The following is a 26,715-nucleotide window of genomic DNA, read 5'->3' on the forward strand; positions in this document are numbered from 1 at the left end:
AGAACAGTGTGTCTTACAACTTACAGGTGTCTTGTTTTGAGGATAAAATGTAGAATATACATATCTACTTATTAATAGAATTATCAATCAAATACAGATGTCAGTATTCATAGTTTTCACCGATCAGTGCCAGGATCATGGTAAGAATGCAGTAAATGCCAGCCTCTGTTGCTGTCAAGGATCCCCCGTGGGGAGACGGAAGGGGCTCAACCAGCTGGGGCTGACGTAACACCCAGGGCTCAGGGAATCAGCTTTAGCACCCGTCGTCCAGCAAGGCACGAGGCCGGGAGGTCCTTCCTCCACCCCACACGCCCCTCGTGTTCTCAAATTCAACTTTGCAGTCGATGGCTAGGTGGAGGGGACAGGGACCAGCTACTTATTATCTTAGTCTCTCGGGCTGCCACCATAAAATACCACGAACTGGGGCGGAGAGTGCTTATAAACACCACATGTGTTTCCCCTAGTTATGGAGGCAGAGTGCGGCATGGTGGGGCCCTGGTGACCTCACGGGAGGGGGGGGGCAGAGCTGGGGCAGCGGGCCCCCTGCTGACTCCTTCCTGAAGGCCCCGCCTCCTCACACCGTCACATGGGGGGTGGGGTTTTGACATAAGAGTTGGGAGAGACACAGACATGCAGTCCGTGATACTTACCTTCCTGGTTTTCCAACCTGAGCCCTGGATGGGTTTCCTGTGGCTGCCACACAAATTGCCACCAGCTGGAGGGCTTCAGACACTAGAAATGTATTTTCCTGGTCCTAGAGGCTGGGGTCTGAAATCACGGTGTGGACAGGGCCGGGCTCCCACAGGAGGCATCAGGGGTGTGTCCTTCCTGCTTCTTCCAGCTCCTGGGGCTCCAGGCGTCCCTGGGCTGGTGGCCGCGTCTCTCCAATTTCTGCCTCTGTTGCCACCTGGCCTCCACTCTGTGTCTGTGTCCTGTCCTCTTTTTGCAAGACGAGGGCCCACTTTAGGGCACACCCCGATCCAGTGTGACCTCCTGCAAATACCCTGTTTCCAAAGAAGGCTACATTCTGAGGTCGCAGGGAGAGGCGGATGTTGGGGGGCGCTGTTCAACACAGGGTATCCCCTCACTGCAGTCTGTCCCCCGCCTGGCTTCGGTCGATTCCGCTCTTCGCCTCCTCATTTTTGCTTTTTTCCCCGCTCCCTGCCACATCTGCCGGTTCTGCGTGGCGTCCCTGACACCGGCCGTTGAGAACATTCTGTTCCACGCAGATGGGAAAGGCGGTACCCAAGCCGTTGTGCTAGCTGCCGCTAAAACATAATAAGCTCGAGAAGAGATGAGGGGAGATAAGCCTGAGAGAAATAATTAATAGGAAGGAATGTCACATGGCATGAACTCACTCAAGCACAGCAAAATTTGTCACCAAAGATTTCCTCGGAGCTCTATTTATTGTTTTATTTTGCTCTTTCAGTAAACATTCCGGCTAAGCACCGACTTGTCCAAGCACAAAGAAACGGCATAAGAAAGATTTTGAGTTTGGGGTATTGGCTTTTTTCTCTCTTGGGGCGAAAAGCAAATAGACGAGTCGAATGGGCGGTGAGCACAGGTTGCAGATGGGGTGGGTGGTTTTCAGCCAGGGGACGGAAGACAGCCAGCCTCTCAGAGTCCGCGAGGGCAGTTAATTGAAGTCAGCTTCTGCGTGCACTTGGGCCACTGTGATGCGGTGATGTTTTTGGAAATGTTTGAAAAGCACCAGGCACTTGGTTTTATTAGAATTCTGGAAAAAGTGTTCTGAGGTCAGGTTTAATTATTTAAAAGCTGGAAGGGATCTGAAGAAATCAGACATAGCTCAGTGGCCCCCAGACCTATTTTTTTTTTTCATGCTCCCTTTCTTATTCTGAAATGAAATTCATAGAAAACATAATCTATCTACACACCAGTTGCAAAAAAAAAAAAAAAAATCAATATGAGGCCTTAACTGTAACATAAAGGAAAAGTCATCTAAAATAAAACAACATGGATCTCGAAGGTAAATGTTTGGGTCTGACCACACTAGACAACGTGATGGCCAGAGGCTTGCACCACAGAGAGAATGTCGGTGACACAGGTGTGTCCCACAGAGGCTCAAACACCACGAAGGCATTGCTGCTGGCAATGCGATTTTCCGAAACGGTGAGCAACTCTCGGCAAAGTCCAAATGGAGGTGACAGTTTCCCCTTGACCGCGTGGTAGTCGCAGTCCCAGATGACCCAGCGTCTTGACAGCTCCGTGAAAGACAGACAGACAGAAAACGGAGGCAGGTTCTAGACCCACAAACTACAGGAGGATTGTTCATCCACATGACGGTCTGGTGGGGCACTGGGAAGTGGAGGAGGTTCTTGGGGGACTGTCCCACTCATGGATCCCCTGCAAATTTCCAGAATGCTCCATAGGGGGCAGCAGTGCCCCTATTGAGGGCCACTGATGTTTGGGGTCCCTCATGTTTTAAGGTAAGCAAAATGAGGCTGAGAGATGGGATGAGGCTTACCGGGGTCACACGGCCACTGAACTGAGCGTCGGAGCAGATACCTGGTCACCTTAGCACAGGCTTTCTGGCAACAGAGGGCCCTTCCTTCCAACACTCGGTCCTTCCTGCTGAGAAGGCGAAGATGGGTGGGGGGGGGCTGCTTCTAGGCTAAGCAGCCTCGTGAGCTGTGGAGTCACCGGAAGTAACATCCTGGAAGGAGGAAAGAAGGATCCCCCGGCAACCCTGACCTCACTTTAAGGCAGTGAAGTGTTGGGAACACAAACTTTGAAGCCAGAGAGACCCGGATCGGAGTCCTGGCTCTGCTGTCAACTGCCTGTGTGCTATCAAGCCAGTTGCTTAATTTCTCTCTGAGCCTCGGTTTTCCCACCTGTGAAATGGGGTTAAGAATGTCACCCACCTGTAAGGTGGTTGAGAGTACTTCTTGGGAAAGATGCATGTGAAGTGCCTCCTTAGCCCAGAACCCGGGCGACTAGGCAAGTCCGGCTCGGTGATCACGACAGCTTTGTAGCGGGCCTCAGCCTGGGAGGGGGGGTGGGGGTGGGAGAATTTCTTTTCAGTTAATCCTGCCCTTCGTTCGTTTACAATTCAGTGCTTTTTAGGATAGTCAGACAGTCGTGCAGCCATCGTCACTACCTATTTTCCCGAACGTTTTCGTCACCCCCGAAAGAAGCCCCATTTCCGTCAGCAGTCACTCCCCACCCCCTGCCCTCAGCCCCCGGCAACAGCAGATCTACTTTCTCTCTCTGTAGATGCACCCCTTCTGGACACTGCACGTAAGTGGAACCCTGGAACAGCCGGTCCTTTATGACTGGCCGCTTTCACTCGGCATCGTGTCTCAGGGGCTCGTCCCCAACCGTAGCCTGTCAGGACCTCCTTCCTTGTTGTGGCTGGATGATACTCCACTGCTCTGACAGACCACACTTGGTTTATCCATTTATCGCTTGATGGATCCCCCACATCCTGGGCTATTACAAACGGTGCTCCCCTGTAAGAGCACTACCCCCAGCACGTGGTAGGTACTGGATGAGAACTAGCTGGCTCTATTCCGAATCTGGCCTTTGTCTGGGGTGGAAGGACACGGATGGGACAAGCCCGGCTTCGGATCCAATTCCATGAGTCCCCATGTACCTTAACCTCTCTGCATCTGTGTCCTCATCGAGCAGATGGGCAGTTTCAAGGAATCAAGAGAGTGTTTTGTACGTGACTAGCCCATAGTAGGTATTCAACGTGTGGTCTCTCATTTGTCTGAGGGCAGCCCCTTCGATGCCTTAATCGTTCCTCTCTGGCCAGGGCAGAAGCCAGCTCAAAATCGTAGGATCCAGCTGGGTTTTGGGGAGGAGCGCTCTGGCACTGGCTTGTGCACATCTCTTCCCAGCTCTGCAGTCAGTGACACTGACTGGTAGCTTGAAATCAACCCAGTGGGAGTATTTACACCCTGGGAATCGGCAACCCTTCATAGGAGGGCTTCCCTCCACGCTGAGAGCCTGTTGTTAACCATTAACCGGCACACCACAGGTTCTAGTACTTTCTGGCAGACTGGCCTGGGTGGTGACAGGCCAGAGGGTTCAGGAGGGGTCAGGTGGGACAGTCCGTCTCAGAGATGCTGTGTCAGACACGGTTTTCTGCCCCGCAGCCCCGCCCGCTCCTGGCCTCGGGTCTGGGCACCCACGGTGGAGGCGGAAGGGAGGGGCCTGGCCGTGGCCCACAGGGCCTGGGGTGGGGGTGCTTTCCTCCCCTGTAAAAAGTCTCACCAAGCACGAGATGCCCTGATGCCTACAACTATATAGCACCTGTCATGTTGTGTGTGTAGACCAATGTGCCAGGCATGGGGTGCGGGGGCAGAAAGAAAGGGGCGGGCTCTTCAGTGGCAGTATTGTCCCCCGAAGCTGCCTGACTCTGGCCTAACTAGTAGGCCACTAAACAGTAAACACACTCTGTTGTTCAAGCCATATTTAGTCAAATATTCTGCTACCTGCCGCCCGAATCCTCCCGATACAGATGCCAACATAGGCAGAGAGGAGACTGGGGTTCCGAAGAGGGTTGGGGGCAACTCAGAGACACCACCTTCAGATTCGGGAGGCAGAACTGTGCCCTAGAGCTGGCCAGTCAAGGAGTCTCCCCCCAATTCAGGCAGCGATTGGGAAATGGAAGAATTGTTGGAAAAACATATCAGCCAAAACCGACTCACAAAGAAGCAGAAAGTCTGAACAGTCCTATAGCCAATGATGGTATTGATCAGTCAACTCAAATCCTCCTGCAAAGAAAACAGCAGCTTTAGTGGTTCAGTTGGTGGAGCACATGACTCTTAATCTCAGGGTCATGAGTTCAAGCCCCACCTTGGGCATGGTGCCTACTTAAAAAAAACAAAACAAAAAAAACTTTCTTATATGATAAAGCACACCTACCAAAATGCTATAGCAAATATAATTCTTCACGGTGCCCATTCGAGGCATGTCTTTAAAAGCAGGGACGAGGCAAGGACGACTCTTGTTTCTGTTTGATGTTGTATGGTGGGAGTGACCAGCATAGGGGAGTGAGAAAAGTAGTAAAAACTATCAAGGTTGGAAAGCAAGAAACAAAGCCATCATTACTCTCAGACGACGCGATTATTAAAACCTTGAATCTACAGAAAAGAAATAATCGGAAATGATAAAAGAGTTTAACAAGGCAATGCCCAGTAATTAAACCCAAATCTAGAGCCAAGGGAATGGAAAGTGAGCAGCATGACTTAGACAAGAGGCAGAAGAACAGAGCCCATCACAGAGCCACCTGTCCCCCTGGGTTCTGCCGAAGGCCAAAGCTGGAGCAAGAATGGGGGTGGGTCTGGTTCCACCTGGTTGGAGAGGAGGCACGACCGGGTGGGGAGCAAGCTTTTCCTGGTGCTGGCCTCACGGATCCCTTGCTTCACCCTCTACTGCTCCCAGAACTACCGTCTCTGGGTTTCTTCCAGTACAGCTAGCTTGCCACCAAATGGTCCGCTTAGATTCCTTCGTGTTTGCGAGGAACAGGCACACCCAGACCCGATGACCTTGCTCAGCTGCCAGCAAGCGTCTCTGTACCTTTCTGCTGCCGTTTCCGTCTACCTGTTGCCCTCTCGCCCTCACCTCCCCAGAAGGGAGGATCTGTTGAACATGCACATCCTTCACGTCTTGTTCTGCTTATGCTGCCGCCTAACAAACTATCCCAAACCCGGTGACCAGAAGAAAGACAAAAGCATGCGTTATGGTGACAGATCTGTGACCCGAGCGGGACTTGGCAGGGACAGCACATCTGTGCTCCATGTGAATTCACGTGAGGCAGCTCAGCACCTGAGGGCGATTCAGCGACTGGGAGCCAGGATCGGCTGAAGGTTCTCTCATTCACAGGGCTGATGGGACCTCACTCAGGCACTTACATGTGACTTCTCCACGGTGGCTGGCTTCCAAGAGCAGGCATCCCAAGAGAACCAGGTGGAAGGTACATCACCTTTATGACCCTGCACCAAATATGGGATAGAGTTGCTCCCACCATTGTCACAAGTCCACTCCAACTCAAGGGAAAGAGATCTAGTCCACACTTCTTTTGGGAAAAATCCTACTATAAGAAGAGCATGTGGTTGGGAGATATTGTTGGGAAACACAACCTGTAACTCCCCTGCCCCGCTCCTGGCTTCCCCCCTTGTCTGGAAAACCCATCCTCTGTCCGTAAAGGAAGCCCGTGCTCCACTTGTAATGCCCTGTCTCTCCAGCCACGGGGATCAGGCCAGGAGTGGGCATGTGACCTCAACGAGCTTGGCAGAAGCCAAGCCCGTGGCTGTCAACCCCACGACGGGAATGGACAGCATAGCAGAAGGACACAGATGATGCCACGCTGTTGCTGTGTCGACCCAGGACTCTTGTCTTCAGGGTCTCCTGAGAAAAATTAGACCTTAGCTGGACAAGCCATGGGGGTAGGTTTTCTGTTACAGCTGAGCACAATCCTAGTTTATACTCGGAACAAACGGCCACTGTCACATTCACCCCACGGTCATCACTGAAGGGAACACCAGGCCCAGGATCACTATGGACGGCGGCTCTTTATTTGAATAGCTATTCACAGAGGGACCGCGTCTCTTTTGTTCATCTTTCCAAGCACTGGACATAGAAGACTCTCGATAAACTTGTCTTGGATGAACGAGTGAGTGGAACAACTAGCAAGAAGCCGCGGTGACAGTGGGTCCCGTGTTAGATAAATCTGGGTTCAAAGCCCACTCCCTCCTCTCACTGGCTTTTGGATCTCGGGCAGGACCGTTAACCTCTCTCCGCCTCAATTTCTTGACTGTAAAATGGTGATACTGCGATTAACTACCTTCGAGAGTTGTGGTCAAGTTGGACGGGTTGAAAGGGGGTTCACTCTGGCGTTGTTATTGAACCTAGTAGGAGCGAGGGAGGCTATGGGGGCGGAAGAGGCAGAGTGGGATCTGGTTCCACCATTTGCATGTTCCTTATCCTCAGGCAGGGCAGTTTGGGCTGGGCGCAGTGGGTAATTCTTCTGTGGGACGGTGTGGGACCCCTCACGTGGCTGTAGTGATCTGCGTGGTCAGAGACGGGTGCGGCCACGGTGGGTGATGTTGCTTGCGTGGCCTTGCTTCATCCTCCATAGGCAGGTTGGGTCTCCTCGCTGCCATCGGAGAGAGCGGGAACAGGGACCACAGGGGCCCTTGAGACTGAGGTCAAAGGTCGCACATCACGTCCGCCGCAATGTGTGGGCCAAAGTCCTTTGCAGATTTGCAGTCACGTTGCCAAAGAGCAGGTACGCAGGCCAGCATACTGAGAGGCCACAGCTCCATGCTGAGAATCACCTTCTCCAACCGTGTGCTCCCCTTGATAACCTCCCCCAAAATCTGCAGACTTTACTCTAAAGAGTTTCCCACTGCCATCGTCACGAGTTACCACCCACCTAGTGACTGGAAACTGCACAATTGTTGTAGAGTTCCAGAGGTCACAAGTCTAGAATGGTCTGCAGGCCCTTGGTTCTCCCAGAGGCTCTAGAGAAAAATTCCTTCTCTTGCTTTCCCCACTTTCTGGAGGTGCCACGCTCCCTGGCCTGTGCACTGCCCCCATCTTCCTGGCCAGCGGCCCCATCTCACCCCCCTGCCTGCCTCTCATATGGACAATCGGGGTTGCATTTAGGGCTTGCCTGAATCATCCAGAACAGTCTCCTCGCCTTGACATCCTTCGTCACATCTACAGGGTTTGTCTTGCCAAGTGAGGTAAATATTCACAGGTTCCGGAGCCTGGGATGTGGGCGTCACTGGGGGAGGGTATTCTGCGTCGTACAGATTCTCACATGCTTTCTTTCTAATCTGGTAGTTTCTAGACTTTTTCTAACATATTCCAATATGAGGTTAAAAAAAAAAAAAGGAACGTCAACCTGGGTGGCTCAGTCTGTTAGGCGTCTGACTCTTCGTTTCGGCTCAGGTCGTGGTCTCCTGGTTGGTGGGTTCGAGCCCCACATCAGGCTCTGTGCTAACAGCGAGGAGCCTGCTTGGGATTCTCTCTCTCTCTCTCTCTCTCTCTCTCTCTCTCTCTCCCTCACTCTCTCACTCTCTCTCTCTCCCCCCCCCACCCCTGCCTCTCTCTCTCTCTCAAAATAAGTAAATAAATATTAGAAAGGAGAGAGAGCATACTCCACTATATATAATTAAAAGCCTGGGCTCCTCACCCACACTCTCTGGATGCAAGTCCCAACCCCCCCCCCACCCCCAGCCTGCTGTCCTGGCCACGCTCCTTGACCTCCTCATACCCCCGTTTCCCCACTTGCACAATGGGGGGTGCTCGTGCCCATGGCTGCCTTAACAAAGTACCACACCCTGGGTGATTTAAATAGCGGACTTTGTCTCACCGTTCTAGAGGCCAGAAGTCCAAGATCAAGGTTTCTGGGGAGGACTCTGGCTCACAGGCCTCCGCCCTCTCATCATGTCCCCACACGATGGAGGGAGCAAGCGTGCTCTGTGACGTCTCTTCTGACAAGGACACTGATCCTCTCGGGTCAGGGCTCCCCGTAGGACCTCATCTCATCTTTGTCATTACCTTGCTGCAAATTCAACCATTTTGGGGGTTAGGGCTTTGACATGTGGGTGGGGCCACGGTTCTGTCCACAGCAGGGGTAGTAACATCTCTCCGAGTTGTGTGGAGTAAGGGAGCGTGTGTCTGGGAGAGGCTTGGCGCAGGGCAGGCAGCGTAAGGGCTGGCCGCTGTCGCTTCATCATTTAGAAGGCGAGGGTCTGTGCTACGCTGCTGGCGTATGCACGTCATCAAACACGAGTGAGAAGCCTCAAAGAGATGAGATGAATCAGAGTGGAAAGGATGATGGTTTCTTCGTGCGCTGCCAGCAGATTATCCTGCGAACGCCTTGGGGTGCATGAGCCCTGCTGTGCTAGCCTGGGGGTTCAGTCACTCGTGGCCCTTCAAACACAGCTTCCTGAGGCCCACCTGAGAATCTGCCTCTCGGATGGTGGGGCCCAATATTTGCATTTTTTTTTATGTTTATTTTTGAGAGAGAGACACACACCGAGTGTGAGCGGGGGAGGGTCAGAGAGAGAGAGACCCAGAATCCGAAGCAGGCTCCAGGCTCCGAGCTGTCAGCACAGAGCCCGATGTGGGGCTCGAACCCACAGACCGCGAGATCATGACCTGAGCCGAAGTCGGACGCACAACCGACTGAGCCACCCAGGCGCCCCCAATATCTTCATTTTAAAAACATGTTCCTGATGTTTGGGAAACCGCTCTTGCCTCCTGGGAAATCACCTGAGACCCGGGGACATCCCTCGTAGCACGAGGACCCTGAGTCACGGTCATTCCGCCTGTCCCAGCACCGCTGCGGCTGAGGAGCATGGAGATCTTATATCCACGAGGTCCACGCCCCTGAGCCCACGTCCCAACCAACCCCACCCCTCTTCCCATCTTTTTTTTCCTGGAGACGCAAAAGCATTTTGGAAGTCTGCACTGCCATGTAAAGAGGGTTCCTTCCCATGTTTTCCGTGTCCGGCGACTCTGGCCCTCGGGCCTTCACCGCTGACGTGAGTTCTCCCTCGCCGCGAGCCCAGTGGGTCAGACAGACACTGGTTCTTGAGGCCCGGCTACCTGGGGCCTGCATTCACTTTAGAAGTGTGAAGGACACGCTTCCTCATTCCGTTCATTCATTCGCCGGCACTAGGTCAGTGTGCAGGCCCGTGGGCCGCGGCTGCGCTGGGGCAGGGGGGTGCCTGGTGCCGCCGTGTGGAGAGCGCTTGCCTCCCTTCACTCAGCCTCTCCAGAATCTGAAGCCCCAGCCCCCACTCCACTCAGTCAGGGGGGAAACCAAGTCACAGTTTGCTCTTTGCCCTCCAGGAAGCTTTTGCTAACAGCCCAGGGGCTGACGCAGGCCAGGCCGAGAAAAACCCTCTCAGACCTGATTTGCATTTTCATTGCCCGTGCTGGGTCCCAGATTGAAACCGTGCTGGGGCCCCTGTCCTCTGCCCTCCCAGCCACACACCCCTGGAAGCCAGAATGAAGATTCCTGCCTCCCCTACTACTCTCTTTCTTTTTCTTCCATTCATCTTTTTTTTTTTTAAATTGGAAAGTTAATGTATGCAAATGACAAAACAAAACCCAAACACTGCAGAGAGGTGTGCAAGGAAAAGACCTTCTTCTACCACAAACCTTCAGGGTACCAGACCCGCCTTTCCAGAGCTAAGCCAAGTCATGTTTCTTGTGTCTGTTTTCAGAAGTAGCCTCTATGCACACGCATGTGTGTACGTGCACAGGTAGGATGTGTGTCTGCACCTGTGTGTGCCCACACACACGTGTGTGTTGACAATACACTACACATTTCTTCTTAGAGGAACAGAAGCATCCACGTGTCCTGTTCTTAATTTTTTTTTTTTTTACATTTATTTATTTTTGAGAAAGAGTGAGACAAACTGTGAGCAAGGGAGGGGCAGAGAGAGAGGGAGACACGGAATCCTTAGCGGGCTCCAGGCTCCGAGCTGTCAGCACAGAGCCCAACTCCGGGCTCGAACTCACAAACTGCGAGATCATGACCTGAGCCAAAGTCCGAGGCCCCACCGACTGAGCCCCCCAGGTGCCCTCCATGTGTCTTGGACAGACAACCCCCCCCCCCACCCGCCGCCTTCCTTTCCTCTAACCGTGTGCTGCTTGTTGGTATATGGGCACCAAGCTGGATTTATCCGCTCCTAGCTCCAGAGAGACGTGAGGCCCTTCCCGGTCTTCACTGTAGTAAACAGAGCTGCGCGGAACGGCGCTCCCGCACGCCCATGGAACGTGCCTTGGCACACGCATGCCGGCGCCTCAGACAGCAGGGGCCTCAGACGCAGAACCGCCCCGGGAGCACGCCGTCGTGCACCTGCCCAGGGTGTGTCAGGGCAGCGCCCTGCCGCTACACCACGCAGCAGGCCACGTGCCCGGGACCTTTAGATGTCCCGCTGCGGAGCTCACTCTCATCACAGAGCAAAGGTCTCGAATCGGCTTGATTTTCAAACGACTTAGCCAAAACCCCACCTCCTCAGCCCCGGTTTGTGAATGTGAGTCCTTCCCTGGCAACACTGTTATAAAAAATAAATAAATAAATAAATAAATAAATAAATAAATAAATAAATAAATAAAAAAGAGGGCTGGTGGGGAAGAGCATCCTCAAAACACGGACAGCGTTGCTTCCGGCACAGAGGGAGCCAGACAGACTAGAACCCACACCCGCAGACCCCAGTCCCCTTGTTCCGCCAGAGCTCCCCCGGCACAAGGCACAAAGACGTATCGTCCTTGCCAGCTCAGAGACACTGAGGTCCATGCGGGTGCTCCCCTGAGCCTTCCTCAGTCCCCGAATCGCCGGAACGGATTTTTAACACACACACCCCGCCACCCTGCCGTGGTGCAGCCCGTTGGGGTCTGAACATCCCTGGGGTTCACGGAGGGGACGGAACAGCCCCAGGTCTGTTCTCGGAAGCAGAAAGCCTGCGGGATGGGGCGAGGCTGTCCTTGCCCAGCTGCAGAGAACAGGGCTTCAGACAGACTGGCAGGCTGCGACCTGGCTTCCCGAGCGTGGCCGTGTCCCGCAAATGACGACCCGGCTGCCACCACCACGAACCGCCCTGCCGAGCCCACCCCGTTCACGCCACGACGACTGATGTAGGAATTATTTATAGATCCGAACTCCGCAGAAACCATCGTGTCTGCTGTTGCCGTGGCAACAGGGATGCGGCGCAAGCCCTGGGCTTGAAGGGGCCACGGGGGCCAGCGAAGGCGGTTGATTTCCAGCCGGGAGCCCCCAGCTCACACGCGCCATCGGGGGGTCACCGGGAATGAAAGGAGGCTTTCAGTCGCGTTTCCAGCGCGGGCTGGCGTGTGTCCCGGAAAACAGCACCACCTGGGTGTTCAGCTGCTGGCTAGTGGTTGGGTTTTGTTCAGACCTCTTGATGAAATCATCCAGAACAGCATCCCCATGGCTGGCGGAGCACTGGGCAGCTGTGGAGCCTTTCAGGAGGCTGGCTCCTCACCCGGGCTCCTTGGTCAGTGGGGCCCAGGGATCTGTATGCTACCTTCTGGGCTGGTGGAAACGCACGTGACTCGGTGATCTAACCCTGTAGACAGTCGCACACGCACACTTGTGCCCCTCACCGACCTAGGCACCTTTTTTAGCATCTTAATTCCTGCTGGTTTTCTGGATGGAGATGCAAACACATACCATGGAAGTACTGCCTTCCCCTTTCAAGAAATAGGGAGCCTGTATCCGCTCTAGGCGCCTTGCGTTTTTCACTCAACGATGTATTGTCAAGGTGTCCCCAAATCAGTAGCTGCTGCTGCTGCTGGGGTTTTTTATAACTGCACAGAGCTGCCCCCTCTGTGTGGACATCCTGGACGCTTACCTGGATCTTCTCTCTTGGTACAAGTTGCCCAGAAGCAGAACCTAACCTGAAGATCTGTTGGCAGGTGATTACTAGGAGTGCCCGTCCCCTGGAGAAACAGGCACGGGTGTGGGGGAGGCAGGACAGGAGGGAAGGAGGCCCCACAGGATGCCCACATCTTGGCGAAGGGCTGCCTGGGGTGATATGAACTCCCAGGCTTTCCCGCTGCTGAGGGCAGCGTGGCTGCAGGAGCCAAAGGCATCCTCCGAACGATAGCCACAGCACTGACCTTTGGAGCTACGAACACGCCCAAGCTTCAGGTTCACAGAAATGGCAAGAACGGACGCCCAAGACCAGGGAGGAGCCCGAGACCGCTGTCCACGGAACCGGAGCCAGTTCTGGTCTATTCGGTTCAGACAGGCAGCTTCTCAGAGGCGCCCCCTAGCTCAGGGACCATCCCCGTTCACGGAGTACCTCTGCGAACACGGCAGTCCGAGGGGCCCGCCAGGTACAGAACAATGCTTCTTCCCTCCCGAGGCCTGGTGCCCAGCAAGCAGGTGGCGATCAGACACGCTGGCCCCGTTCACTTCGCCCTGTTGCAGGTGCTCAAGATCAGGCGCCCTCTGCACCTGCTGGCCGTGGTGCGCGCTTAGCAGTGTTGCAGAAATCGCTCCAGCGTCGCCCCATTTTACGTATCTGTTTGTGTAACCAGTGTAAAATACATTTATTGGTGATAACTTGGTGCCTGATCCCTAACATCAAGATCTTTCAGATGAGCAGGATCCTGAACACGCTGGCGTGCATCGCATCGTCCAGGGCCTCTTAACGGCCGCCGGGTTCATCCGTGCCGAGACCCACTCAGACCCGCTGCGTGCTCTCTGTAAACCCCCTGCCACTGCAGGCCCGCAGTGGTCCTGAGTGAACCGCCTGCTTCCCGGGCGAGATGCATTTCTGTAGGAAGTTCCACATAAGGACTTCCTACTCTCCTGGCCACCTGTTCGTGCTGTGACCAGCTTCACCTGCCTTCCCAACCCTGTGCTGATCGTGCCCTTGGCAGGCGGGGGCCCTCCTCGTCTTCTCCCTCGAGTGTTCAAGGCCATGCGGCGTGTGGGGCACGAGCCTCTCCATGAGATGTCTTAGTGCACATGTGAGAAAAGCACAGCCCTCTGGGTGCAGGAGCCTTGAAGGTGCACGCGGTGACAGGGACTCAGTGCGCCGGCTGCCTGTGCGTGTGTGCGGCCTGGTGTATTAACACCAACAGAGAAAACCAGAGCAGCAGACGTGAGGTTTCTTTCTGCCTCTGTCACGTGCGGTTCAGGTACCTCCTCACGATCACTCTCCGAGTCTCCCAGTGTTGTTCTTATTCCCCAGCAGGGGTCCCCAGGCACTGCCAGGCAGAGGGGACATCTGCGCCCTCATTCAGCCTCACTCACGGGTCTCAGCCGACCCTGCAGGGAGCTCGGAGGCTGTAACGGCCCTGTGGGGGTGTCTGGAGCAAGGGCGAGGGCCGGGCCTGGTCTCCACGCAGGGACCCCAGGGGCCGTGACTGTGGACAAGGACCCTGTCCTCAGCTGATGGTGTCTCCGGACAGGTGGGGAGCAGAGGGCTGGCTCCCAGCCGTAGGCAGGATGAAGTGGGGCCTGGCCCTCACTAGGGCACAAAACCGAGCGGGCTGGCCTCTGGCTGCGCCCCAGTGTGAGGGAGGGCACTGCCCAGGCTTGAAGGGGCCACTCAGAGGCCGCACCATCACCTCTGCTCCGACTCCTGGCCAGAACTCAGTCACGTGGCTGCAAGGAGCCCCGAGGTGCAGTGTTTTTGGTGAGCACCGTGAGCCTGTTGCAAGCCAGGGGTCTCTACTGTGACAGCGACTGGGAGGCCATGACACCTGCACTGACCCGGGCCAGCCCAGAGCCAAGGGCTCCGAACATAAATGATGGCAAAGGAGAGATTAAGGGCTCACTGCCTGCTGCAAGTAAGAAAGGTGAGATTTTTCTTTTTTAAGTTTATTGATTTATTTTGAAAGAGGAAAGGAGAGAACGAGTGGGGGGGGACAGAGAGTGGGGGAGAGAGAGAATCCCAAGCAGTCTCTATGCTGTCAGCAAGGAGCCCAATGTGGGGCTCAAACTCACGAACGATGAGACCATGAGCGGAGCCAAGATCAAGAGCCGGACACGTAACTGACTGAGTCCCCCAGGCGCCCCGGGAAGGTGGGATGTTTAAGAGGACTCAGAAGGAAACGGGTCCGTTTTCTCTGCTGCATAATAAATTACCAGCAGTTGAGTGGTTTCAAACACCCAGCTATCGAGGGTCAGGAATCCAGGCTTGGCTGTGCTGGGTCTCCGCTCCAGACCTCCCAGGCTGCCGTCACCGCGTCGCTGGGCTGTGCTCTCATCTGGAGGGTCAGCCGGGAAGACCGATTCCAAGCTCACTCACTTTGTTGGCGGTATTTTAATCCTTGTGGCTGAAGCCCCGAGGACCTCACTTCATCTCTGGATCTCACCTGGAGGCCACGCTCAGGTCCTGCCTCGCGGCCCTCCCCGTGGGCATTCCCTGGCATGGCTGTTTACTGCTGCAAGGTCCGCAGGAGAGTCTCTCCCTCCGTCTGCTGAGACAGAGCCTTATGTAACGAAACGAGATCCTGGGAGTGGCATCCCACAGTCTGTTGGTTAGAAGCGCGTCACAGATCTTGCCCACACTTGAGGGGAGGGGATCACGCAGGGTGTGGTTCATTGCCAGTCACCCTAGGATCCGTCTGCCACAGCAGAAGACTGAAAACAGTTCAGAAGGCCTGTGCTCCAGACCATTTCTGCTACTGCTGTGTGACCTCAGGCGAGCTACTCACCTTCTCTGGGCCTCGGTGTCCTCATCCATCAACCAAGTGGTAGAGGTCAATGGTCAGTAGTTTCAACATTGAAACGGATGCACGTTTTTCTTATGCTCAGAGAGCATCTTTAGCAATGCTGTCTTTTGTGTTAATCAGGAGTGTTCCCAAACGCGGCTGGGGGGGGGGGGGCTAACAGTCACTAAGGACTTGCCATGGTTGAATGGCTCGCACACACATCTGTATGATTCTCCAAGGGCAGGATTGCTGCCCTTGCTTCCCGGGCCAGGAAACCTGGCTCAGAGAGGCCAAGGGACCTACCCAAACCACCCAACTAAAAAACAGCCGGGCTGGGCACTCGGCCGAGGCAGGCCCGACTTCAAAGCGTGTGCCCTTCCCGCTGTCCCCTCTATCTCTAATTGGCAGCTGTCACTGCTCTCTGATGGAGTTTAACTTTCCAGCGGGCAGGTTGGGGGAGCGGGCAGAGGCTGCCTCCTCTGACCTTGATAAAGTGCTGGAGAAAAGCCTGGGCCTGTGGCCACGCCCTCCCACTGACCCCTCCCCTTCCCCCACCTTGCTGCTTTCATCAGAGCTAGGGCCCAGCCGCCGCAAGGAAGAGACAGTTTGACCTTCTGGTGGCAGGTTGCCCATCACCATACATCTTTATGACGTCCTGTCTCCACCGTCATCGACTGCGAAATTGTCCTTGGAACCTGCTGGTGCCTTTCTGACTTTTCCCGGGGTTTCTGAAGGAGGGAGGCGGCCTTCGCACACCCAGAGCAGGACAGCTCGAGGAGACGTTTACAGGGTGTGATTTACAGCGACGCGGGCAGAAGGGGGCCCACGAGGGTAACGTGGTTATTCTGCGTGGACAGGGGCACAGCTGCTTCCACACTGAGCACCTGGAGGTGAGTGGTGCTGGCCCTGGGGGGGAGCGCGTGGAGCCACAGCCTTGAGGCGCGTGAGCTTCGGGTGAGGGACAGCCGGCCAGAGGCGACCCTGGGGGAAGGGATCTGGAAGGGGAAGCACTCAGACCTCCTTCTGCACCTTCAGGCTCCCGTCGCACCAGGGCACCCGGTGGGCAACCCGAAGCCAGACAGCAAGGATGGCTGTTTTTGCAGAAAGTACAGGTCAGCTCCTTGGGCGGAGAGCAGGGTGGACAAGGCAGGGCGGTTTGGCTTACACTGTGCGGTGGCGGCCATCCGAGCGGGTGTTTGTGCGGCGTCTGCATCACGTTTTGTGGCGCGTGTTTGTGGCAGGCCGAGAACGCGGCCCAAATAGTACAGTGAGCAAGTACCCGAGCCGCTGTGCCGGTCCGTCTCTCCCAACAGCGGCCTGGGGAGAGCTGTTCTGCTCTGTAGATGGAGAATTGGGGGGGGGGGGGAGGGCAGGCTCGAGGGAGGACGTGAGGAGGGACGGGGCGGGGAGGGCAGAAGGGAGCCAGGGGGAGGCTGGGCTGGGAAGCAGGATAAAGAGCAGTCTGACTCCGATGGCAGCCTGCCTTGACGGTAGTGGCCTGTGACTGCCAAGCGCAAACCGTGCACGACTTCGGGGCGAAAGCCATATCCTCATGACTTTATGGTCGAGAAGGAATTTATTTTTTCATTTGAGAGAGAAAGAGAGAGAGAGGGAGCTGGGGAGGGGGGCAGAGGGAGAGAGAATCCCAAGCACGCTCCACACTCAGCACAGAGCCTGATGCAGGGCTCGATCCCTCGACCCCGGGATCACGACCTGAGCTGAAATCAAGAGTCAGGTGCTCAACAGACTGAGCCAGCCACCCAGGCACCCGAAGAGGAATTCTTTAACAAGATTCCCAAACTGTGGAAGAAAATATTGATGGCTTTGGCATTAAAAATGCAAAATTTTCTGTTAGAAAGAAAGGCCGTAAAAAACAGTGAAAACACAAGTCGCAGATGAGAAGGTGCTTGCGGTATAGATAACCAGTGAAAGAGGAACATCCACATCTGACGAGCTTCTGAAAATCTGTAAGGAGAGGACAAGGAACGCGATGGAAAGACGAGTAAAGGGCACAGGCCAGCAAGGCGAGTCGAAGAGAGACCGTGCGTGGTCCACGTGCGCGTGCACACCGCGGGGCTCGCCGGTCCACGGAAACGCACAAGTCACGTCACAGCGTGATGCCTTTCCGTGCCCGGCAGCTTAGCAGGCGGGAAGCCCCCGACCGCACCGGGCGCGGTGAGGCCGGGGAAGTGGGCCTCTGACGCCCTGCTGCAGGGGGAGGCCCTGCGCGCAGCACCCGGCAGAGGGGAAGCCACGCCCCTGTGATGACGCAGCAGTCCTCTTTCGAGGCCAGGCCGCAGAAAAATGCTCCCAGACGCGCAAAGACACACCCACGAACGTTCACTTGTTTCTAACGGCCAGCGGCCTGGAAGGTCAGTCGGCGGGGGGACGAATCACGCACTAAGTTAGGGTAGATTTGTACAACGTGACACTGGAGCCGTTACCCTGAATGAGCGAAAGCTGATAGGCCTCCCAACACAGTGAGTCAAAACGGCTGAATGGCAGATGTGGCGCCCCTGGCATGAAGCTTGAAAGGATGCCCAGAAAAGGTGGTCCAGGGTCTCCCGGGAGCTGTTTGCAGTGCGATTCCCCCCTCCCCCCCTCAGGGAGCGCCCTCTGCACGGGCCAGGGCGGGAGCGTGGGGGACAGGGAGGTGTGTGTGAGCAGAGGCGACGGGATGTACGTGTCAGTGCGAGTGAGCGTGCAGGGACAGAGGTGCACAGGTGACGGGAGGTACACGTGAGCGCGGGTGAGTGTTGGTGTGGAGCAGTGTGTGAGTGTACTCACGGGCACATATGTGGGTGAGAGTGAGTGGGTGTGTTTATGAGTATGTGGGTGTGTAGGAATGTATGTGTGTGACTGTGTGAGGTTGAGTGTGCATGTATGAGCGTGTGAATATATGTGAAAGGAAGTGCGAGTAGGAATATGCGTGCCTTGTGATGAGTGTGAGCAGTGTGTCACTGTGGGTGTATGAGTAGGTACTAAGGTGGGCTGAGTCTCGGGGTCGCAGGTGTGAAACCCTAAGTGGCCCCCCAATGCCGGTGAGTCCTGGGCCATCACCGAGGTCCCCATGACTGGGCACGGGCCACTGTGCCAGCTGGGGCCAGGAGGGGGCCACCCGCGGAACAGGGTCGCTGGCCTCTGTAGGAGTCGCCTTTGACAGAGGAACACAGTGACGGGACCCAGGCAGGAGGACCTTGCGTCCCCCAGGTTTTTAGGAAGGTTCCTACCACGTGCGCTGCCTGGGCCGTCCAGCAGGTGGCGATGCCTAGGCAGGTTGCAGCAGGATGTCAGGGTCCCCGGCCAACCCCCTGCGTTCAAGCTGGGGAAACTGAGGCAGGAGGTCTCCTGCCCCTGAAGCGTTTCCTTCCACAGCAGGGAATTCATCCCTGTAGGTGCCACGTGTTCATGGGGACTTTCCTTGTGCTGGGGGCCGCGAACAGCCGTGAGCAGAGCAGGTCAGGGCCCCCTCTGGAGCTCGTGTCCCTGAGACAGGACAGGTGCATGCCCGGTGGGAAGCGCCTGACTCTGAATCAGTGCCCACATCCCGCACGGTCTGCCTGTAAGCTGCCCCCCCAGGGTCGGCTGACCCTGAGCCCCCTCTGGGATTCACACTTATCACTCTGTACCTTCATCCGTCATTAGCCCCTATTCTCTTCGTGCCTGTGTGTTTCAGGGACAGGCAGCTCATCCTAGTGCACAACAATGCACACCCTTTGCCCTGCAAAGGCCCTGGGACCCCTCTGCTTTATTGGAAGGTGTGATGGGTTGAACTGTGTGCCCCCAAAGGAAGTCCTAACCGTTACCTGTGGATGTGGCCTTATTTGGAAATACGGTCTTTGGAGAGGTCATCAGGTTAAGCTGAGGTCATGTCGGACGGAGTAGCGTGAGCTTTAAGTCCTCAGTGTCAGGTGTCCTCATGGGAAGGGACACAGAGACAGACACACACGCCAGAGAGGCCACGTGACAACAGAGGTACAGAATGGAGGGACGTCCTGGGCTGCTGGTGAGAAACGAGAAGAGACGGGAAGGATCCTCTGCTCAGCCTTGATCTCGGACTTGTGGCCTCGGGAATGGGAGAGAACGGACTTCTGTTGCTCCGGAAGTTGGGGTAGGGCGAATGGCACATGGTGGGGGGGTGGGGGGGGTGGTATCGTGTGATTTTTCTGACAACACGTGTCAGAGATCCAGTTTCAGAGACCTTAAAATCCATTCATGCGAGGATGGGGACTCACCATGGCCCCTCGGGCAGCAGCAAGTGCGGGCAGGAGTGGACAGGGGGCTGGGAGTCCGGCCGGCGGGGCAGGGGTGGGGGGGGGGGGACACCGACAGCGGCCCTGGGGGCCAGGTCTCGGGGCTGCACGGTCCAGCCCGCTGAACCACCCTTTGCGGCCAGAAGCGTTCGCTTCCACTCGTAGCAGGAATAGGAGCCCCGGGGGAGAGACGTTCAGGTTTGCCTTTTGTTGCCTTTTTTAACGTTAGATATTTGTGTAAGGCCCCCTGCTGGGCGCCTGGTGGGGTGCCATACTGTCCATGTCGGGACACACAGACCACAAAATGACGCGGTTATTCGTATCAGATCTGTCACTCCAGTTTCAACTTTGGTGGGGGTGGCTGTTTGAAACCAGCAGTCAAACGCGGGCCTCAGGGTCCCTGGGCATCTTCTCTGTAGCCACCTGGGTAAAGCCAGGCCGGCCAGAGAGCAGTCCCAGACACAAAAGCCACTTCCCACGAGCGGATGTTCTTGTCGGCGTTCTTTACCCTGGAAAATATCGGAGGCAGTGGACACGTCCAACAACAGGGGACGGTAACGTGAACAGTGCTGCCTGCCCCAGACAGAACATCTGGGGACACACAGAGGCGGCTAGAGATGCTAGCACACGCCCTCCGAGACCCAGCGATTTGACCTCCCAGAATCCGTCTCAAAGACACCCCCAAGGGAGAGCACACGTGTTTCACGATCATTGTGAAAAGCGGGAATCCGCCTCCCTGTCACCCGGCAGAGACGTGCTTGAACGCAGTTGCACACTTGGAGAGCAAATGGAAACGGACGGGCACGTTCAGAGGACGTAGCGGAGGGTCGGTTTGTGAAGGTGCATGCGGGGCTTACGGTGGGTGACAAAGGCTGCCGAAGCCAGCGGCCCCAGCCTTCCGGGGAACGCAGCCCCAGCCCGCCTTGGGGGAGGAGGGAGGGCCTCCCCCCCCCCCCCCCCCCCCCCCCGTGGTGCAGGGCCAGCAGAGCAGCCGGTCCGGGTCCCCAGACATGCAGCTACAGCATTTAAAAATGTATATGAGGGGGGCACCTGGGTGGCTCAGTCGGTTGGGCGTCCGACTTGGGCTCGGGTCATGATTTCGCGGTCCTTGGGTTTGAGCCCTGTGCTGACAGCTCAGAGCCCGGAGCCTGCTTCGGATGCTGTGTCTCCCTCTCTCCCTCCTCCCTCCCCCTCCCCCTCCCCCTCCCCTCTCTCTCTCAAAAATAAATAAACACTTAAAAAACGTATATGAGGGGCGCCTGGGAGGCTCAGTTGGTTGAGCATCAGACTCTTAATCTCAACTCAGGTCATGACCTCACAGTTTGTGGGTTTGGGCCCCATTTCGGGCTCTGCACTGACAGCATAGAGCCTGCTTGAGATTCCCTCTCTCTGCCCCTCCCCTGCTCTCTCTCTCTCTCTTTCTCTCTAAATAAATAAATGAGCTTTTAAAAAAAAGTGTAGGGGCGCCTGGGTGACTCAGTCGGTTAAGTGGCCTACTTCGGCTCAGGTCATGATCTCACAGACTGTGAGTTCGAGCCCCGCGTCGGGCTCTGCACTGACAGCTCAGAGCCTGGAGCCTGTTTCAGATTCTGTGTCTCCCTCTTTCTGACCCTCCCTCGTTCATGCTCTGTCTCTCTCTGTCTCAAAAATAAATAAAGGTTAAAAAAATAAAAAAAAAATTAAAATTAAAAAAAGTGTATATGAGTATATCCAGAACTCCTAAATATGATGTATTTTCGTGTCTTTGCTCTCCTCTCTCGGTGGGGGTGGGGGTGAGACTATACAAACGACGTTGTATGAATTTAGGCATATATACATATGTACGTATATTTTATGTATTTGTACATACCTACATATGTTTAAAGTGAAAAATATAACAGCAACACATATGTAGATATGATCTTAGGTTTGTAAATAAGCAAACAAATTTATACAGAGATGGTTTTTGAAATTCACAGTCTGGCGGCACCTGGGTGGCTCAGTCGGTTTAGCGTCCGACTTCAGCTCAGGTCATGATCTCACAGCTTGTGAATTCAAGCCCTGCGTCGGGCTCTGTGCTGACAGCTCAGAGCCTGGAGCCTGCTTCGGATTCTGTATCTCCCTCTCTCTCTGCTCCTAACCCACTCGCATTCTGTCTCTGTCTCTCTCAAAAATAAATAGACATTAAAAATAAATAAATAAATAAAATAAAATTCACAGTCTGGCCTAGTGAGTAGCAAAAGGTTATCAGTGACAACTCCTAGATATTAGGGTTAAGGGTGATCTTTTCTTCGTCTCTCTCTTCATTACAGTTTTTCACTTCTGAATATTTTGCAATGGCTACGTACTGCTCTTACCACGAGAAAACTAGCTATTTGGCAATAAATACATAAATAAACGTTGCAAGGAAAAGCAGTGTTCACCAGGATTACAAAATAGTGTGGACAGACTCTTACCGACATTCGGTGGATGGGACTAGAAGGCAGGCTGCCTGCGTGTGCTCAGTGTGTGACAGACGCAGACTCAAGCCACCCTGCCTGGGAAAGGAGACGCAGGGTGGCCCTCTGCTGGGAAGGGGCCGCATCCGCCCTCTGTCTGCACTCAGCTTTTCTTTAAGATTCCTGCACAAAAATGAAGCAAACAGGCTTTAAAAAGAGGGTGGGACGGCTCAGCAGCAAGGAAGGGAGCTGAACTCTGTTTCTGGATAAGAGGAGGGCGTCACGTCGGATCTAGATAGTCCTGTAAGGCAGGACAGAGTCCTCTGTCCCTGTTCCAGAAGGGTAGACAGAGGCCCAGAGGGGCTAACGCTCCTTCCTCGCTCACTGTGTTGCATTGTCTCCCCACAAGAGCTCTTACGACAAGATGCTCTTATGATCCCCATAGCATTGAAAAAGACAGAGCGGTTATGCAACTCGCCCAAAGCCGCACAGCCAGAGGCAGGCTTTGAATCCCAGAGCCAGACTCCACCAGCTCCGTGCTTGCCGCCTCCAGGAAGGGCTCGCCCCCCCGGGTCCACGGTTCAGACCTTACTGCTGACCGCCGCCGTCCTGCCTGCGCCCAGGCCGTTCCCCTTGCCTGAAATGCCCTCACGTTTCCACTCTGCCCGGGGGGTGGTGGCTGGGCTAAGTGGGCCATGTCCCTTCCCACACACGCTGACTTGCCAACCAGCTTTGGGCCATGCCCCTCACACCCAGCTTCCCAGGCCAGCGGCCGCTTACTCACAGCTGGGTACCGTCTCCGCCTCCCGGCCGGCCGGTATTTCCCCATCCTGCCTCCACTTCCTGGAAAATGAGTGTAATGGTTGGTGACTGGAGGGGCCTGGCCCGGAGTGGCCTTCCTGGCCGGCTGGGCCCCGGGGACATGGTGGGCACAGAGGTAGCCTAGCTCCTCCTCAGCTGCAGGCTCAGGGTCCAAGTGCCTGCCAGTCCTGTCCTCTGCTCTGGCCTGGTCCTGTTTCCCCTCCAGGCAGAACTGAAAGCACGGAGTCGGCCTGTGACCCCAAGGGTTTCCAGGCTGGGACTGGGGTGGGATGGGGTGCGGGGCAGAGGCCGTTGCTTCCAACAGCCTGGACATCCCCACCGCCACCTGGGCTCTCAGAGTTTCCTGATTCCCGCTGCTCGGGAGGGCCAAGAGTCCCCGGCAGCCCAGCAGTGAGGCCTGATTCCCACTGGAACAGGGATTCCTATGGGGTTCACAGAGAGACTCAGGGGTCTGTAAACTTAGATGGGAAGAAGACATTACACCTTTCTCCCACCAATCTTTAACTGATACGTGCAGCCCCCAGCCTCAGCAGGGTTAGCCGGGAGGCAACTTTGCTGTCCATGGAGATCTCAGAGGGAGTCATGTCAGCCAGAGTCAGGGCATCTCAGAGTAACGCTGTCCTCACCTCCAACCTTCCAGGCAGGTGCTGTGATCGTCCCCGCTTTACAGATGAGAAAACCAAGGGTCGGCAGGGCGACATCACTACTCAAGCTTGTGAACTTGAACGCAGGTCCGTCTGACCACTCCTACCCATGCATTCTCTTATTTTTTGACACATTCCAGAGTACGTCCATTTCTCCCTAAATACTTCAACATGCATATCACACAAGGCGTCAGTGTTTCAGACACTTAATTTTACTTCTGCAAATGCAGATGTCCTGCCTCCTTCTTGCCTATCCCCATTTCCACGCTCCAGCCACAGGCTGAGAGACCTGGGCCGGGAACCTGAAGGACCCTGTGAATTCCTCCTAGACCCCCGGTTGCTGGAGGACCCTCTTCCTTGGGGAATCTGAGGACAGAAGCAGGGGTCTTAGCTTGCTGGGGGCTCGTTCCTCTTGAAGCCTTCAGTGCGAGCCCAGGGCCGCCTTTCCGCCGTGGACAACGATGTGCAACTTGTTTCTTTGGATGTCCTGCCAGCTCTGGCGCTGATGTTGAGCCCCTCACCATGGACCGGGTGCTCCCATAGGTAGTGAGCCCTCCGTCACTGGAAGCAGTTAAGCAAAGACTGAAACAAGCTCTGGACAGGGTGGGAAGATGTCACAGAGTAGATGGAAACCTGGGAACGGGGCTTCAAGTGCATCAGGGGTTCTCAGCCTCCGCACAGTTGAGGTTCTGGGCTGGATAACGCTGCTGCGGGGCCTCCCTGCACCCCGAAGGCTGTTTCTCGGTATCCCAGTCTCTGTCCACTAGGTGCCAGTAGCACCTCCCACCCAACCCAAGTGATGGCCCCGCATGCCTGCAGGGATCTCACACCCTGTGGAGGAGCCCTGGGGTACAGGGGATTGAAGGTCCCTTCTGTCCTGAAATCTCAGGATTTATTCTGTTCCTGGGACAACCCCCTCGGTCCTCTCTGTTCACAGTGCTGCAGCCTGTCCGTTGCTATGGAAACTGGGAATTTTCTAGCCTCTCTATCTCCTTGCCCACCTCATGTACACACTTTCAAAGCCTGTGTGCAGAGCCCAGGGGACAGCCCTCAGTCTCCTCTTCTGTCAGATGGGAGCAGCAGTCTTCTGACCTCCCGGGATGGAGTCAGGGAGGTTAAGGGAGTGGTGCCGGTAAAGTGTGCAGAGGGCAGTCGACTCCCAGAATCAGGACGAGAGTCTGCGCTGGTGGGAGGGGTGGCGGACCAGAGGAGGGGAGGGGTGCTGACATCCCACCGGAAGTGAGGGGAGGGGGTGAATGTGCAGAGGTGGCAGGCTTGACAGTGTGCTGTGGCCACAGAAAGACCTGCCCTCGGGTCGTCCTTGCCCCTGGGGGCAACAAGCCCCTAGGCGGCTTTAAGCAGGGGTGAGTGACATACTGGGAGGGAGAAGGGGGTGGGAGAGGGGCTAGGAGAAAGGCGGGAGGCGGTTACAGCGGTCCTGGAATTAGACAATGAGGGCTGGGCCCAGTGTGATGACCAGAGGAGGGGCTGGGCAGGAGGAACGCTAACAGAGGGAGAAGCAGGTTCTAAAGGAGCATGAAGAGCCAGGGGTGGAGTCAGGGCTCCTGGGAGGTGGAGCCAGGCCTCCTCGGGGCGTGGCCAGGCCTCCTGGGGGTGGAGCCAGGCCTCCTGAGGGTGGAGCTAGGCCTCCTGGGGGTGGGGCCAGGCCTCCTGAGGATGGGACTGGGCCTTCTGGGGGTGGAGCTAGGCCTCCTGGGGGTGGGGCCGGGCCTCCCGGGGTGGAGCCAAGCCTCCTGGGGGTGGGACTGGGCCTCCTGGGGGTGGAGCCAGGCCTCCTGGGGGTGGGACTGGGCCTCCTGGGGGTGGAGCCAGGCCTCCTGGGGGTGGGGCCAGGCCTCCTGGAGGTGGAGCCAGGCCTCCTGGGGGTGGGGCCAGGACTCCTGGGGGTGGAGCTAGGCCTCCTGGGTAGGAGGCCAGGCCTCCTGGGGGGGGAGGGGCAGGTCTCCTGGGGGTGGGGCCAGGCCTCCTGGGGGTGGAGCCATATATCCTGGGAGCCAGGCCTTTGGTTGGAGGAGGGAAACAGAAAAGGTGCTTTCCTTGCCAGCCTTCTGGCTGCCTCCCAGCCTGTTTGTCACAGGCTACCTCTCTGTTTCCATCAGAGCTTTAGCCATCTGGCCGCATAGTACCTTTAGAAGTCATTGCCAAAGTGCGTGCCTGGAATGCTCGGAGACAGCCTGGTTGTCCGTGGGTGGGGGTTCTGGTTACGTCACCTCAGATGATGTCACACATGAAGCACGCACATCTCCGGTAGCGTGGTCTGGGAGGGTCCGGGCGCCCCCGTAGAGTGCAGATCCGTGTGCCATGTGCCACCACTCGGGGGGAGAACAGCAACCTGTAAGGACACGGGCTTGTGTGTGCATCTAGATTTCTGGGATGACCCCAAGAGACTGGTCATACCGTTTGCCTCTGGGGAGGCTGGGTCCTGTGATGGGGCAGAGAAGACCCCCCCCCCCCCCCCCCCCCGCTTATTGCTGAGCTGGTGGGAACCGCATGTGCGCACTGCAGGGAACAGAACCAGGCTCCGGCACAGCGGATAAGCATGTTCCAGCACAGGACCGGGAGCTGAGCAGATGTGGGTGGGCTGGCTGCAGCCGCAGCTCCACGTTCAACAGCGACCTCATCCAGCTCCTGCCTTCGTGGCTGCAACAGTGGCCACACCACCGGCTGCTGTGGCCTCCACACAGGAAGGAGGGTGGTGCAAAGTGCAGAAGCCACTGAGTGGGAAGGGCTGTTCCAGAAGCCTCTTCCTGACATGCATGTGCAGTCAGCAGTGCTGGGTCCCACAGCCCAACCCCGCTGCAGGGAGGGCTAGGACATGGGGGTTTTCAGCAGGGACCTTGGTGCCCTGGATGGACCTGGGGCCCTGGTGGGAAAGACGAAGGAAGGAAGGCATGGAGACAGGATGGGCGCCCTGTGTGCCTCTTGAATTTTGTGCTAGGAAACTCTGTCGCCTGTGTAAAACAAACTCCAGCACTGTGTGAGGACGTGCCAGCTGCCCCCACGGCCCCCAGCTCACGTCTGTCCCGCAGCCTTGGCCTCAGCACAAAGCCCCCCATGGGAGCAGGATGCAGGCATGGTTTGGAGAGAGGAGGCTCGAGGCAGTATGGGCTCCCCCTTCCTGCAGCGGGAGGTTGGGGCTATGCCAGGGACAGGTGAGATGGCAGATGGTGGCCGAGGGGGGTGGCAGTCTGCAAGGTAATGAGGTAGCTCATTATCAGGCAATTTTTCTTGGTGGCTGAGAGCCCAGCTCCAGGGTAACTCAGCCCAGGGAGGTGAGGTCTGGACCTGGCCCTCCCTGTCTAGAGAAGGCAGAGCGCTGTCTGCCTGCACAGGGTCCTGCGATGCCCCTCTGTGATGGGCCAGGGCTCCCACATC

At 56.1% G+C, this 26,715-nt stretch overlaps 1 protein-coding gene and 2 long non-coding RNA genes across 4 annotated transcripts in view; 1 reads left to right on the forward strand and 2 right to left on the reverse strand.

The window, feature by feature from the left end:
• The window catches only part of LOC102957108 (junctophilin-3-like), a 155,173-nt gene that overhangs the window by 20,219 nt on the left and 108,239 nt on the right, over window positions 1-26,715 (forward strand). The window lies entirely within an intron of this gene.
• On the reverse strand, window positions 2,890-4,975 carry LOC122234210. The gene is made up of 3 exons (XR_006211993.1): window positions 4,891-4,975; window positions 4,674-4,739; window positions 2,890-3,004 (listed from the first exon to the last, which is right to left on the reverse strand). It is a non-coding gene; the product is annotated as an uncharacterized LOC122234210 (long non-coding RNA).
• On the reverse strand, window positions 5,880-24,945 carry LOC122234209. Of its 2 annotated transcripts, XR_006211992.1 has the most exons (5): window positions 24,321-24,945; window positions 23,302-23,880; window positions 22,638-22,696; window positions 21,872-22,036; window positions 5,880-5,960 (listed from the first exon to the last, which is right to left on the reverse strand). It is a non-coding gene; the product is annotated as an uncharacterized LOC122234209 (long non-coding RNA). The 2 variants fall into 2 exon arrangements; XR_006211991.1 differs by lacking the exon at window positions 5,880-5,960 and having other exon boundaries at window positions 21,577-22,036.

Source organism: Panthera tigris, chromosome E2 (genome assembly GCF_018350195.1).
Source record: "Panthera tigris isolate Pti1 chromosome E2, P.tigris_Pti1_mat1.1, whole genome shotgun sequence".
NCBI classification, from domain to species: Eukaryota; Metazoa; Chordata; class Mammalia; order Carnivora; family Felidae; genus Panthera; species Panthera tigris.